Source organism: Crocodylus siamensis, chromosome 15, assembly GCF_052110815.1.
Source record: "Crocodylus siamensis isolate JL-2025a chromosome 15, ASM5211081v1, whole genome shotgun sequence".
Taxonomy (NCBI): Eukaryota; Metazoa; Chordata; order Crocodylia; family Crocodylidae; genus Crocodylus; species Crocodylus siamensis.
In genome coordinates, this window is record NC_143409.1 from 29,176,921 (window position 1) to 29,192,386 (window position 15,466).

At 48.5% G+C, this 15,466-nt stretch overlaps 1 protein-coding gene across 7 annotated transcripts in view; it reads right to left on the reverse strand.

Annotated features, from left to right (window-relative positions):
* HMG20A (high mobility group 20A) overlaps nt 1-15,466 on the reverse strand; it is an 87,706-nt gene that overhangs the window by 71,574 nt on the left and 666 nt on the right. For 3 of the 7 annotated variants that reach the window (XM_090028740.1, XM_090028743.1, XM_090028741.1), the window contains exon 2: nt 13,869-14,006. The exons of the other annotated variants lie outside the window; for them this stretch is intronic. The gene's annotated coding sequence lies outside the window, so the exon portion shown is untranslated. The remainder of the gene's footprint in view (nt 1-13,868; nt 14,007-15,466) is intronic. 7 annotated transcript variants of the gene reach the window in all.

The following is a 15,466-nucleotide window of genomic DNA, read 5'->3' on the forward strand; positions in this document are numbered from 1 at the left end:
CAGCACAAAAACTTGTTGGAACCAATCAATTACGAAGCAGAGATTCCATGTTATACTGGGGATGAAAATGCTAAAATTCAGAAAATACTGTTTGTTCGGACACAGAGTAAGGGCCAAAGGGACAAATGAAATTCTTTCTGCTTGAGTTTCAGCCCAGGAAACTCTAGCATTGCCAGCTACCAACAGTTAAAAGTTCAAATTTGAGCTCCAAACAAGCAAACAAACAAAAATACACCAGAGTTATTCTGAAATTGTGAGATATAAAAAAAGTTTGGGGTTTACTGTATGTACCCAAAACCAAGACAACCCTGAATTTAAAAGAACCCCTATCAAGTAATTAGAGTCTGTATGTGGAACATTTCCCCCACCTATAAAATTTACTTGCCCCTTGCAGCCCCAGCCCCTCATCTGTCCCCACATCCTCCGTCTTCCTGGTGTGTCCATGGCATGTTCTGACAGACCACTACTCTACATCTAGAAGAAAGGGATGTGTTTGTCTGTGTTGGCAGGAAGACAGAGATCCATGTTGCAAGAGGTAAAGGTTTGTACTGTTTTAAACAGGTAAAGATAACAAGACTTAGGGTTTGAGGCAGATGCTTCCCTTGGTACAACAGTGGGCAATTATTGGGGGTGGACACACACAAAGTCTGTTGCTGCCCTTTGTCATATCACTTGATTTTCCTTTTATGTGGCATTACCAAGGGTATCAACATCTATTTGCTCGGCATTTGTGCTGCCATAAATAGTCCCTTTAACAGACCAGGACTTCAGTGGTTATGCTTATTTACTAAGGCAGGGGCAGGCAAAATACATCCATCCTGGGGGGAATGTTAGAGGTTGACAGTAAGGCCAACTCTTGTGAAAAAAATGGCAAGACTCACACTTTCCAAGCCAAATAACTCTGACTCATGATCTTGGAATAGAAAAATCCTGATCTGGGGGCTTCTTCCTGGCACATGTAGAGAGCATCCAACTGCATCCTGAGCTTGACCAAGAGTTCGCCCGGGAACTGACTGAGGCTGCTTGCTCCAGGACCTTGGTTGTCATGGGTGACTTCAATTACCCGGACATCTCGTGGGAAGATCACTCAGCTAAATCCGTGCGGTCGCAAAGCTTTCTCTCGTGCGTGGATGACCTCTACCTGACTCAAGAAGTCTATGGGCCAACGAGAGGCAAAGCGCTGCTCGACCTGGTACTGGCTACGGGGGACGACCTAATCGGCGACCTAGTGATCGATGGGAAGCTGGGTTACAGCGACCACGGGCTGATCACCTTCACCATCCGCTGTAAAGCTGGCAAGTCAGTCAGCAGCACAGAAGTCCTTGACTTCAGAAAAGCCGACTTTGACAAGCTCAAGAGGCTTGTCGGTCAGGCCCTCAGGGACCACGACCCCAGGGAGATGGGAGTTCAAGAAGAGCGGTTGATTCTCAAGGAAGCGATCCTCAGTGCACAAGCTAAATCTATTCCAACACGGAAGAAAGGCAGCAAGAAGGCACAGCAGCCCTCCTGCCTCTCCAGGGACCTAGCGGACCTCCTGCGGCTAAAAAGGAAAGCCTACAAAGGATGGAGGACGGGATTCACCTCCAAGGAGAATTATTCTGCGCTGGTCCGGTCCTGCAGGGAGCAAACCAGGAAAGCCAAGGCTGCAACTGAACTCCAACTAGCTTCAAGCATCAAGGACAACAAAAAGTCCTTTTTCAGATATGTGGGGAGCCGGAGGAAAAGCAAGGGCAACCTTGGACCCCTGCTAAACCAGATGGGGCAACTGACGCCCAGGAAAAAGTCAACCTATTAAATAGGTACTTTGCGTCAGTCTTTCATCAGTCCCATGGGACACCTATGCCTGCTATGGGACAGGGAGATCCAGGTGATGGGGATCCCCTACCCTCCATAAATGCTGACCTCGTGAAGGAACACCTTGAGAAGCTGGATACCTTCAAGTCAGCTGGCCCTGACAACCTGCACCCCAGGGTACTCAAGGAGCTGGCGAGCGTCATAGCCCAACTCCTGGCATGAATCTTTGAGAACTCCTGGCGCTCTGGTGTAGTGCCTGAAGACTGGAAGAAGGCCAATGTGGTGCCGATCTTCAAGAAAGGGAGGAGAGTGGATCCGGCTAACTACAGGCCCATTAGCCTGACTTCTATCCTGGGAAAGATCTTAGAAAAGTTTATTAAGGAGGCCATCCTTGAGGGACTGGCCCAGGCTAACATTCTAAGGGACAGCCAGCACGGGTTTGTTGCGGGTAGGTCTTGTTTGACCAATCTCATTTCCTTCTATGACCAGGTGACCTATCACCTGGGCAAAGAAGAAGAGATTGATGTCATGTATCTTGACTTCAAAAAAGCTTTTGATCTGGTCTCCCATGATCACCTCTTGGCCAAACTGCCCAGTTGTGGCCTTGGCTCCACCACGATCCGCTGGCTGGGAAATTGGCTTCGTGGTCAGACCCAGAGGGTTGTGATTGATGGCAGTCACTCATCATGGTGCCCTGTGACCAGTGGGGTCCCTCAAGGCTCTGTCCTGGGACCCATACTGTTCAACATCTTCATTAACGATGTGGACATTGGAGTCAGGAGTGGACTGGCCAAGTTCGCCGATGACACCAAACTTTGGGGCAAAGCATCCACGCCAGAAGATAGGCGGGTGATCCAGGCTGACCTGGACAAGCTCAGCAAATGGGCAGACAAGAACCTCACGGTGTTTAACACCAAAAAATGCAAGGTTCTCCACCTTGGGAGGAAAAACCTGCAGCACCCTTATAGGCTCGGCAGTGCTACGTTGGTTAGCACTACAGAAGAAAAAGACTTGGGGATCATCATTGACCACAAGATGAACATGAGCCTGCAATGCGATGCTGCGGCTAGTAAAGCGACCAAAATGCTGGCGTGCATCCATAGATGCTTCTCGAGCAAATCCCGGGATGTCATTCTCCCCTTGTACTCGGCCTTGGTGAGGCCGCAGCTGGAGTACTGCGTCCAGTTTTGGGCTCCACAATTCAAAAAGGATGTGGAGAAACTTGAGAGAGTCCAGAGGAGAGCCACGCGCATGATCAGAGGTCAGGAAAACAGATCTTACGATGACAGGCTGAGAGCCACGGGACTCTTTAGCCTGGAAAAGCGCAGGCTCAGGGGTGATCTGATGGCCACCTATAAGTTTATCAGGGGTGACCACCAGGATCTGGGGGAACGTCTGTTCACCAGAGCGCCCCAAGGGATGACGAGGTCGAACGGTCACAAATTCCTGCAAGACCGTTTCAGGCTGGACATAAGGAAGAATTTCTTTACTGTCCGAGCCCCCAAGGTCTGGAACAGTCTGCCAGCAGAGGTGGTTCAAGCACCTACATCGAACACCTTCAAGAGTAAATTGGATTTTGCTGGGATCCTATGACCCCAGCTGACTTCCTGCCCTTTGGGCAGGGGGCTGGACTCGATGATCTCCCGAGGTCCCTTCCAGCCCCAATGTCTATGAAATCTATGCTAAGTCTGTGGAGAGGAAGGGGCGGGGAGTGCAGATCAAGGCCCCCCATGGTGAGGGAGGAAGGTTGGGGAGGGGCCACAGTGAATGGGACCCTGGGGCTGGGGCGGTTTGTGTGACAGAGCTGTGGGTGACCCATCAGGCGGGGGGGGGAGGAGGGGAGAAAGGCAGGAACGGCTCCCACCACTCTGTGCGTTCCTGAGGGAGGCATGCGGGGCATGTGCCCCCTGGATGTGTGTGCCAGGCAGAGGCAGGTGGCCTGCTGCGCAGGAGCATCCTCCAGTTAAGGAAAGAAAAACAAATCTGAACAGTTTTTTCTGGCTAGAGTGTCTAACAGGGATGAACAGTTGGGCTGTGTGAAATTTTGGCAGCCATTTCATTCTGGAGGCATTTCAGCTCGTTTCGGCACCTGAAACATTAAATCTGAAATGAAATGAAAGGCTCCAAAACATCTCCGAAACAAAACGACACCATCTGAAAAATTTCGGAATGTTTCGAAGGCAGGCTCACAGGGAAACACACTCAGAAGAGGTCGGGGGAAGGTGGGGAGAAAGACTGCTATGATACTGACATCTGTACCTGGCCAGTGTCTGCAATTTGTCCTTGAGGTCCCTTCCAATCCCAGTGCTCTGGGGGAGGGACGGAGAAAAAGCACATAAGGCTCTGCGTGAAGCCTTTCTGTCCCTTTCGTGAGCTGTCTTCTGGAAGCAACAGCATGTGAAAGGTACTGGCTGGCTGCAGAGACTGGATTCCTAGTCAGTCTCTTGCTAGTCTCTCTTTTTGAAAAGGATTGGATATACATCTTTCCAATATGTTACAGATAGAAGATACATCTCTCACACACACTTTCCAACACAGGAAACATTATGAAGCATGCTGGAAAGGCAGGTGCGAGGTCTTCTGGCAGGGGAGTGAGGGGGGGCAGAGGAAGAGCTGTAAGTCCCACCCCCCTAAACTTAGACACACCCACTTCCCTAGCAGGCATGAGATGAAAGCAGTGTTTGCACCTGCCCCACCTCCATTAACACCAGCAATAATAATAATTTCCAGCACCACCAGCATGACAGTCTCCTCCACCCCAATTTCAGTTCCCAGTGCGAGCCTCCCAGTGCCAGAGGAGGAGCTGGATCTGGAACCAGGGGAGGTCAGTGACATAGCCACGGAAATTCTGGGGAAGGAGGGGGAAGTCCAAGTTTCTGCTCCATACCCCTCAAAGTTCCCCTAGCCAGATCTCTTTCTCCAGAAGATACTGCAGAGGAGGTTGTGGGGGCAGGTGGCTCAGCTTCTCCTGTTGTTGTGCCTCTGCCTGCTGAGGAGGGGGATAAGGCAGGATCTACACCCACACCCCAGAAGAAAGGTGGTAGCATAGCATGGGATCATTCTGAGGTGGCAGATGATCCCAAGGATGCTGTCTGCCTGCACTGCTGATGAAAGACCAGCCAGAGCAAGGATGAGAAACTTCAGCATCACAGGGACAGCTGATGCATATCAGGAGGCACCACCCCCTTGCCCTTGCTCCTCCTCAGCCTGGCACCAGCAGGAGCATGCCCAAAGGGAAGTCCCCCTCTTGCTCCAAAGCCCCCATCTCCAAGAAGCAGAGGCAGGCCATGCTGGACCAGTGGAAGAAAGGCAGGGACAAAGTGGGGTGCATTACCAAGATGAGTAAGCATCTCCCCAGTGCTCTGGGTGACCTTGCTCTGGATGTCCAGCCCTTCTCCTTAGTTGAGCGGCCAGGGTTCAGGTGCCTCATGGCCCCATCATACTACATGCATCAACAGGGGCATCACTAACAGGTCCAGAGAGGTCTTGCTCCCCCTCTATGCGGCGCTGGTCAGGCCACAGCTGGAGTACTGTGTCTAGTTCTGGATGCTGCACTTTGGGAGGGACGTGGAGAACGTGGAGAGGGTCCAGAGGAGGGCCACTCTTATAGTTGGGGGCCTCCATAGCCAGCCCTATGAGAAGAGGCTGAGGGACCCGAATCTCTTCAGTGTCTGCAAGAGGAGACTGAGGGGGGATCTTGTGGCTGCCTACAACCTTATCAGGGGCCACCAGCAGGGACTCGGGGAAAGTCGGTTCACCAGGGCCCCCCTTGGAGTCACCAGGAACAACGGCCACAAGCTGAGGGAGGAGAGATTTAGGTTAGATATTAGGAAGAACTACTTCACTGTAACGGTGGCCAGAGCCTGGAACAGGCTTCCCAGAGAGGTGGTGCTCTCACCTTCCCCGGAAATCTTCAAGAGGAGACTGGATAGGCACCTGGCTGGGGTCTTATGACCCCTGCTAGCCCTAGTGCTCCTTCCTGCCCATGGCAGGGGGTCAGACTAGATGATCTGTCTAGGTCCTTTCTGACTCACTGATTCTATGCCTGCAGGCACCACATTCAGCAGGATCGTGACACCCTCCCTGTATGAGGTATGCAGGGAGTACTCGAAGGAGCTACGCAAAACAGGTCTGCAGGTGGCCTTACACTTCACCTCAAACATCTGGAGCAGCCAGGGTGGAGATCATACCTACCTCTCCCTCACAGGACACTGGTGCAATCAGTCAGGCCATTGGTGGGCTCTCCTGCAAGTGGTGGAAGTGAGAGATGAATCCCACACAGCAACGGAGATTATGGGGGTTATGAACCGCATGGTGCAGGGGTGGCTCATTGGCGAGGGCGAGTTCACCCGCAGGTCCATGGTCACCAACAATGGGACCAATATCATCAAGGCATTCTGTGATGCCAACTTTGTTAGCATCTGCTGTGTGGCACACAAGTTCCACCTCATAGTCAGAGATGCTTTGGAGGGGGACAGGGGTGCCAGGGAAGGCGCCCTCACAACCAGCCAACTCATTTCAAAATGTAGGAAAGTGGCAGGCTACTTCCACCAGAGCATCAAGGGGGACAAACAGGCAGAGCCAAGCATCCTGCGGCACAAAATCATGCAGGATGTGGAAACTCAGTGGAAATCCACATACCTAATGCTGGAAAGGCTGGTTAAACAACAGAAGGGCATCTTCCTTGCTCAGGAAGACTGGGATAAGCGGCCCACTTAACAAACCAGAGTGGAATACCATCTTCCAGAGCTTAGTGGTCCTCAAGTCATTCCTTAAGGCCACCAAGAGCCTCAGCGCTGGCAATGCCCTCCTTAGCCAGGAGATCCTCATAGTGAGGGAGCTTCAGAACCAAAAAGGGAGGAGTTCCAGGTGTTCAATGTTCCTAGCTGGTGCAAGCCACTATCACCAGAGGTACAGGCACCGGTGAAGCAGCTGAAGGAAGGCATCAAGAAACTGCTGGATCTGCTGCAGTCCAATACGGTCCATGTGCTGGCGGCCATGTGGGACCCGAGGGTGAAGGACAGTTTTAGGGCAGCAAAACCCTGGATCACTGGACAGAGGTGCTGTTGAACAGGGTCAGGGAAGCAGAAGGGCAGAGACAGGAGGACATAGAAAAAGGGGGGTGAACTGCCCTGTGCCAGCATTCCATCCACCAGCCAGTCTCCTCCACCACAGGTGCTACCAATGTGGGCCAAGGGCATGGCTTCCATGTCGGGGTCCTGACGCACCAGACCCCAGCATCGGACAGGTAGTGTCGAGGCCTTAGTGGCTACTGGCTACCTATCGCACCAAGGACACGGAGCCGCTGCTCCACTGGGCAAGCCACAGCCAGATGTGGCATGATCTGGCCATGGTTGCCCAGGAACACCTGTCCTGTCCACCAACCAGTGTTCCAAGCGAGATGGCATTCAGCATTGCTGGACACATTGTGACACCCCACTGTACCTCCTTGGATCTTGGTTTGCTGGAGCAACCAGTGTTCCTCAAGGTAAACTTCCCGCTGCTGGGGTTCCCTAAGCTCCATGTGCAGTCATAGTGAGTGCCACCTTTGTCACTCCATCCACACCTATTTCCTTTTTAATTTTTTTAAACCATCTAATGCCCCACTCTCAGAGCTGGAGGAGGTACTCATGTTTTTCACCTGCTGGCTGGTGATGGTTTCTCCCTGCTGAGGTCCCATGCCCGGTCGAACTTAGAGGCATGGGCTGGGGCTAAGGGAAAAGAGAAGACCCCAGGTCCTGGGTATGACCTAAAACTGCACACTACAAGGGTCAGGAGACCTGGTGGGACTGCCAGTGGTGTGGCAGTACCCAAGAAATGCTGGGCCCACAAACTTCCCTGGTGAAAGGTGGGTAGGAGGCACCTTATAACCTCCAGCCACCACATGCACACAGTCCTAGAGAGAGCCCAGACTTGTAAGATCTTTAAGAGGCCAGAGGCTTGCTGGTTGCAATAGTGTCGAGAGGCTCCAGGTGAGCTTAGCTGCCTGGGATACTATCAGCAAAGAATGAGCTGCAGTGTTAGGGGAGGTATGGAGCCATGGAACAAATGTCACCCCTAGACATCAGGGGCTTAAATGGGCAGCCTCCCACCTGGGAAACATCTGAATTGGTTTTCCATCAAGGCTTGACAGGAGAAAAAGAGAGAGGCAGGTGGTTGGCCCAGAAATAGGTGGGCGGGCCGAGATCTCACCTCCACAGGGAAGGCCCCCTGTTAAAGGCTATCATCCCTGCTGGTTTCATTCTGCTCTGCCTATACACTCACACGAGTTTTGCTTTCAGAAGCTTAGATGTAGGGGTTTCTATGAAACTTCACCTCATCTCCTTGAAACTTTGCAGGCTTCATGCCCCCAAGAAGGGGCTATCATCATAGTTTCATAGTTTCTAGGGTCAGAAGGGACCTAAGCAGATCATCTAGTCCAACCCCCTCCCATGGTAGGAAAGAATACTGGGGTTGAACGACCCCAGCAAGATGTTCATCTAGCCTCCTCTTAAACACCCCAGGGTAGGAGCCTGCACCACTTCTCTTGAAAGTTGGTTCCAGACCCTAGCCACCCTGACCGTGAAGTAGCGCCTCCTGATAGCTAACCTAAACCTACCTTCTGCCAGCTTGTGACCATTATTCCTGGTCACTCTTGGCAGTGCTTGGGGGAACAGTGACTCCCCCAATGTCTGCTGGTGCCCCCTGACTAGTTTATAACAGGCCACAAGATCCCCCCTCAGCCTTCTCTTGTGGAGGCTGAACAGGTTCAGGTCCCGTAGCCTGTCCTCACAGGGCCTGCCCTGTTGTCCCCTATATCATTTTAACAAGTTACAGATAAAAACCAAATCATATGTTGTAGCAGATGTTTTATTTTTAGTATATTTTAATTTTATTTAAAAAAATACTTTTTATCCCAATTTATATTTGAGTAGTATATATAGAGGCAATTGAATAATCGCTGAAAATAAAGTCTTACTCTCATGTATCTGGGGGGGATGTGGAAATAAGGGGTTGTGCACATGTCAGGGGCTGCCTGCGTGCTAGGTCCTGGGAGCCAGTTGGGGTGGGGGGAGGGGGGGTAAACAGGAGACACATGCAGCAGAGCTCACCTAGGCAGTGCAGTTCAGGAGTGATCCATTTCCCCCCCTCCCATCTGGCCTGCAGCTGCTCCATGGTGCTCCACACTGGGCCGAGTCATGCCTGCTCCTGCCTGGGGTAACCCGAGCCACACTCCGGCCCACACCTGCCCCATGCCCGCCACCTGGCCCCAGCCTGTGCACACAGCTTCCCAGTGGAGTTGCTTCCAGTGCAGCTGCAGCCACCACAGTACTGCTTAATTCCTCCTTCCTCTAGCAGCTCCTCCTCCTGTTGTGCCTCTCCAGGCAGCAGGGAATGTGGGCAAGCTGTGGAGATACATGCCAGACAGCATACACCCAGCCAGGCAGGGGGAAGCTGAAGCTGGGGATCTTTTGCCCAAGTACACAGGGCTCCAGCTCCTAGCCATCTTCTACCCACTCTGCCTACCCAGCACAATAAGTAGCCACCTGTGGGTATCCAAGTGGGTGGCTGGGAGCTGGAGCCCTGCACACTGAGCCTAGAGCCACTTGGCTGGGTGCGTGGTGCTGGCACATGTCCCAACGGCTGTCGTCACTTTCCCATGCTACCTGTTGCCTGGAATGGTGCAGCAGGGGCAGGAGGAGCTGCTGGAGGCAGGGGGAGCCAAGCAATACCCAGGCAACTGCAGCTGTACCAGGGGCAGCCCCACTGGGAAGCTGTGAACGTTGGCTGGGACGGTCAACAGGAGCAGGACGAGTTGCCCCCAGTGGGAGTGGGCAGAACTCAGTCCCATGTGAAGGACTGCAGGAGCAGCCATGGGCCAGATACAACCAACTGGTGGGTCTCTTCCCCGGGGGCTGGATCCAAATCAGCTGGTGGGCCAGATCTGGCCCAGGAGCTGTATTTTGCCCGCTCATCATCTACAAAATAGCAGTGGCGATCAGCCTTTTTGGCAGACTTGCCACAAATTAGTCCATGCCCTCTGAGTGCCAATTTGATAACCTTCTTCTGCCTTATGAATTGCTCTGCTTTTTACTCCTTGCCCTGTGGTTCCCTGCCTCATCTGCTGCTCTCATTTCTGTCCTGTCACTATGTTCTGCCCATCTTCTCTCCGGTGTGCCACATGTCACACATATAGACTGCCCATGCATGCTGCATGTTGGCCATCTCTAGCCTAGAACATGGGAAAAGTAAGGTACAGAGTAAGATCAATATAACAAGTCCTAGCAGATCTTCAGCAAGCTTTCTTAATGCAATTTCTATCTATTATAGACTGCAATTAATTACCGCTTTCTTAACTGTGGTTTAGAAATAGAATTTAATTCAGTTAAGAACTATCCCCAAGAAATTTCAAGTTACAATCTGAGTTGTTTGTATGTTTTCATATTGAAATAAACAAAAAGATCACCAAGGTATCAATCTCTGCTTTTATTATAGTGTAAATTAGTTTAAAAACTTGCATAAAATTCAGTGATATTCTGAAGAAGTGCTTATTGCAGTTACTTCCTTCTTTTCATGGTTTGGTGGTTCTTACTTAAATAAATATGATTAATCACCACCACTTTCACCAAAACACTCCTTGCCATATACTGCATACTTAGTGTTGTTCTCAGTAACACATTTCTTAGCGGTCATTCAGTTTCAATTACAGTGATTTTTTCCCCTTCCCAAGCTATAACAAATTCCTTTCTGAGCTATCACAATTGTTCCCACCGCACCCTTCATTATCTTTCCAACTGTAATCCCAAAAAGGCATTCATACAAGTCAGGTCTACAGTAATACCATACTAAACTTCTTTTATTTCCTAAAAAAGTAAAGTCACAAGAATTCCAGAAGCAGAAAGAGGGCAACACACACGCACACACTTACCTTTGTTCTGCTTATAGTATGCTATACAAGAGCTACATAGTATGTAAAACTGAACACTGGTCAGCAACAGACAGACAATAAATAGACATCCTTCACCAGTAAAGAGGAGTTTTAGAGTTAAATTATGAAAATGTTATAAGTTAGCTGTATGTGGAAAACAAATACTTCTATAGTACTTTTAGGGGCTGGGTGGGGAGAGGGAAAGCAACAAGACATTTTCTGGTAAGTCTACAGAGAAACTGAAGTAGCTCAGCTTTCTCAGCAATAAAAGTTAACGCAAGGGTCAAGAGAGAGGTAAAGTCACACAATTCTGGCCAGTGATCACCAAAAGCCAGAGAGCTCTCTCACAACCTTTCTGAAATAAGATTGAATTCAATAGCCTACCTGAAATAAGAATCGGCAGTGATAGGTCTCCCTCCAATAGATAAGTAGCCACACTGCATAAACCAATCCTCCTCCATAACCAACTCTTATGGGAAGTCAGAAGACACAGACTGGAAGTGCTTACTAAATTGTATAACATCATGTATTTTTGAAAGCTTTGTTGTTGCTATGTCACTATAAGGTTGTGGCTACAGTTATCCAAGTTCCTCACCCTTACCACTGGCAGTAGCAGTGGAGGTGCAAGTGTACCCCAAGCTCCAATTGTTTCATCTTACCCTACCCACAGCAGGTTTAAATGTGACCATAAGAATGTCAGCCACCATCTGAACCCCATCTGCACTAACAGATTCATTGGTCAAGCTGTACTACAACTGGAAAACACATTTTAAAACGCTGATATAGACAAGATCTTAGTTATGGTTTGTCGTTGGCCTACATCAGTAATAAAAAAAACATAAGACTCTTGCACTGTGGTTAGAGAAGAATTTGACCTGGCAGCTTTCATGAAAGTATGTTCATTTCAAATGTTAAAAAGGAGATAGTTCTGAAGATGCAAACTATTCAGTCAAGTGGATTCATACACATTTCTGTTGCTTAGCGCCAATTTACATGATAGCAAAATTAAAAATTTTAAAAATATACATATTCCCCAAAGATGCACCTATAAACAAGAACTACTCTTCTCACCCTGTTCCCTGTCAAGAATTACAGAACAAAAAAAGCACGCTTAAATGCACACAGAAACCAACCAGAAGAATGTGGAAGACAATCTAAATGATTATGACAGAAAAGTTATTTTATATGATCTGCGAAAGGGGGGCAAAGGGAGGAAGAAAGAAAACCCACAAACTTCTCTCAAGTCCTGCCCAACAAACCACACATATACCATGAACATTTGCTTTCCACACACTAATTGACTATGGAAGTAGAGCAGAGGTCAATAATGTTTTTGAGCAGAGTGCCAGAAAGACTGTACCATCTAGATGTTCATGTGCCAGGAGCAGATGGCCGGGGAGCCATTACGGGTCTGATCCTTACCATGGCAGCATAGCCCTGGCCCCTTCCCCACCATCTACCCTGAGGTGCATGTACACCTGTTGGCAGCAGTGAGCCAGACCAGGGTTTCACGGACCCCAGTGCAGCCACTTGCAGCCTCACGGCTGCCTGCCACAGCCACCCCAGGATTTGGGCAGGCCTCTTGCCACCCACCATGGAGCCCAGGATGCTCCTAGAAGGCAGTATGGAGACTTCAAGCAGCTGCACCATGAACCGTAGACAGACTTGTTGCCAGCGGCAGGAGGACAGGGACCTCAGGGTGGACAACAGGGAAGGGGCTAGGACTGCACTGCCACAAGGATTGGGCCTCTCGTGGCTTCCCTGCTTTTTACCGAGGGCTGAAATGCAAAGCAACATGTCTTCATGTGCCACACGCTGGCATGTGCTGGGGGTGGCTGATCCCTGAAGTACAGAAATTAAACTATGTAACATGAGTTATATATCCCAGATGCAGAGTGCTCCAGTAAGTTGCTCTGTGAATGCTTTTGAACCGCACTGTGGGAGAACTTACCTTTCCTTTCTGGGGACTTTGGCTAGAGGTGATACAAACCCAGAAACTCCTTAAGTGAACTAGTTACAGTTTGATACACTCCAGATTTCTGTATGTGACATTAAGTACTATTAGGGGCAATGCATGTAACTAACCTACAGGAAATACCTGTACCAAGTGCTGACATTAATATAATCTACAAGCGAAGCAAGATTCAAGTGGCATCCCAACTGCCTACTCCTCTGAATAATTGACTTGCCTTGGCAAATAAGGAGGTTTACTTTGCTAACTTCTGAATTTAAAAATTTTAAGTATTTCTAGCTCTAATAGTCATAATCTTTCAAGCATGAAGCAAGTGTTTCAGTGTAGAGATGCCTTTGTAAAATAGCTCCTCGGTCTCTGGTAATCATAACTTTGCTGTGTCGCTGGGAAGCAAATATCCTGCTCAGCTTCTCTCTTTTTATTCAGAAGTTTATGGGCTTCAGTGAAACTGTCAAGATAGCTTTCCAAGAAGCAGGTCCTTGAAACTGATGCTATCAACCACCAGAAGTAAGGGGGTTATCCAGAAGGAACTCCTCTCAGAGAATGAAGTTGGAAGTAGAGGTGCACCACTACATGGGTCCATACCATATCAGCACTGATAAAAGGAAAATTGACATTATTGGCAAATCGACTTTGTTTGGCTGATGTAGTTAATAATGCTGCCAATAGATGGCATATGCATGTGCACAGCCGCAGCACAGCATAAAGGTGGCCAGGAGCACAGCCCTACAGTGTGGAGAGAAGTGTCTGGTTGGTAAATCTGTTGTGGAGGAAAGGGCATGGGGGAAGGAAGCGGTGTGGGGGGCAGACGGAGTCCACCGCATCCCTTCCCTCCCTCCACAACAAACTTACCAGGTATATACTGCTCTCCATGCTGCCGGGCTGCATATCAGCAATCGAATTGGTATTGGCTGACATGGCTGGTTAAAAATGGGCCATCAGTATTGCCCCCCACCAAAAAAAAAAAAAAAACACAACAAAAAACTGCCATCAGTGCACCCCTAGTTGAAAGAGATGGAATAAAAACCAAGAGCATGAAGAACAGAAAAATGGAGGTCTCCTACTTCACAGAAGCAAAGACATTCTATACAGAAGGTTAGAAAGCAGATTACATTCCTACTACCCCCACCCCCCTCCTTCTAAGAGATATGCTGATAAAAAGCTGAGCCCCACTTAGGGATAGCAGATACCCACCTAGTAGAAATCTCAGTCTCCTTGCACAGCCAGCAAAGCAAAATGAATCAGGCTTTTTGCCAGATTATTGCCTCTGGGCCCAAATACAAGTCCACACACTTCATCTTCCACATCTACTTCTGGATAACAGAGCTGGTTCTACAATGAAAAAAGCACCCAATACTTTTTTTTTGAACCCTATGTTGCAGTGTTTAAGATCATTCCATATCCTCTACTTTAACCACAATAATAGTTTTCCTTAGGATCAGATATGCCAAGGTCGATCTTCAGATCTATTGGAGACTCCGAGACATGGGAATGTCACTTTCTTCTATTTTAAAATAACTATGATCTTTGTTGTTATTTGCAAAGTATTTTGTAATCATTAGATAGATGAAGCTATAAAACAAAGTATTTTAGTGTTGCCAGTTGCTTCTGCCAGCAAATGTTTAACGCAAATACAGCATTAGAAAAATATGAAAATAAAAATTATATTGAGTTTTCACTTTGACTAAAAGCAGGTGACCTGCACATTGACAGACCCACGTGTAGCAATGTCTTTGGTGCCATCGTGAAAACAAGTCCTTGTTCACAATATATTTTTTAGTTTATACTTTTTAAAAGTCACACACCACTCTACAGTGACACTAAGTGTGATCTGGTGAACATGCAGAGCTCTGGAGTTCTATTCCCAACTTTGTTACTGATTTCTTATATAGTCTTTAAGGAAGTTAATCTACCCAAATGCCTCAGTTTTCCCTCATCTGCAATATAGGGAGGGATAAAGTTATGGGGAAGGTGGGAGGGGCAGCATAATTATCAGATACCTGCAAGCAAGCAGTCAACTTTACACAACTTTACACATCCTGACTGCTATGAAGTTGCAAGAGGACTTATTTCTACCCCTTCTGGCTGATACAAGATTGGTACAACTCTACAACTCACTCTCTGCTGAAAGCTGTTTTGATTTTTTTGGGGGGGGGCAGTCACAGACAGACAACACACTTCCATTTAAGTTGTTTCAAGACTTGTTGCTTAAGTAAGCTATGAGCAGCTGCAGCCCCAACTCTAATGCTGACAACACTCAGCTGTATTCATTTCAGTCCTGGTTCACAGCAAGAGTGAAAGGACTGAGTTCTTGCCAGGTTTACTCTGCTACGGGCCATTCTCAGCATTTGTAGACACAATGTTTTTAGACACAAGGCACCCCTTGGAAAATATCAAGTTAGTTTTCACTCATTTCTTGACTATAGAAAAAATAATAATACAGAAAAAATAAAGATAATTTAAAAAGCAAAAAAATAGAGCAAAAATAATAATACAGTCTTCTGTTGCATTTCAAGTTATTTACAACCATTCAAAACCATCTGAAACTGCTGGGCTCAAGTAAGAACCCAGAGTGTTTCATCTTGTGCATCACATTTCCACCCCTACGTGTGCTACTACTACAGGGATCCTGCTGAGTGCCACGAAGGAGCTCAAGCACCCCACCGTGCCACAACACCTGCTCCAGCAGCACTGCTCCAAGGCAAAGCAGAGTGCTGGAGGCCTTTGGGCGAGGACAGGCCTCATGTTCAGGGAACAGATTGCTCTGAAGTGGATTTTCCAAGGAGAAGATG